Here is a 367-nt window from a genome sequence, read left to right on the forward strand (position 1 = left end):
CGATTCCCGGAGGTTTTTGTCAGTCTCCCTACCTGCTTCCACTACCTGCAACCACCTGCAACCTCTGGGAACCGCACGGAAACCTTGGATGGGGCGCAAAGTCTCCAGAGGTTTCCGTTCAGGTTTCCTAAGTGGGACAGGGGCTTTATAGATCGGCAAATCAATTGTATGGAGAAGTAGGATGATTTGGACCGAATTATACCATCTCCAGCCCATTGTCCAGATTCACTGCACATGGTCCTCATCTGGTCCAGACACAGAGGTCTGATTGAAATGGATCTCAGCAATCCTTAAGTCGGGTAATGAGCTGTTGCAAACCCTTGATGGTGAGAAGGGTTGGGCAAAGATTCATTTTCCTTCCAATATT

This window comes from Amblyraja radiata, chromosome 14, assembly GCF_010909765.2.
Source record: "Amblyraja radiata isolate CabotCenter1 chromosome 14, sAmbRad1.1.pri, whole genome shotgun sequence".
Classification (NCBI taxonomy): domain Eukaryota; kingdom Metazoa; phylum Chordata; class Chondrichthyes; order Rajiformes; family Rajidae; genus Amblyraja; species Amblyraja radiata.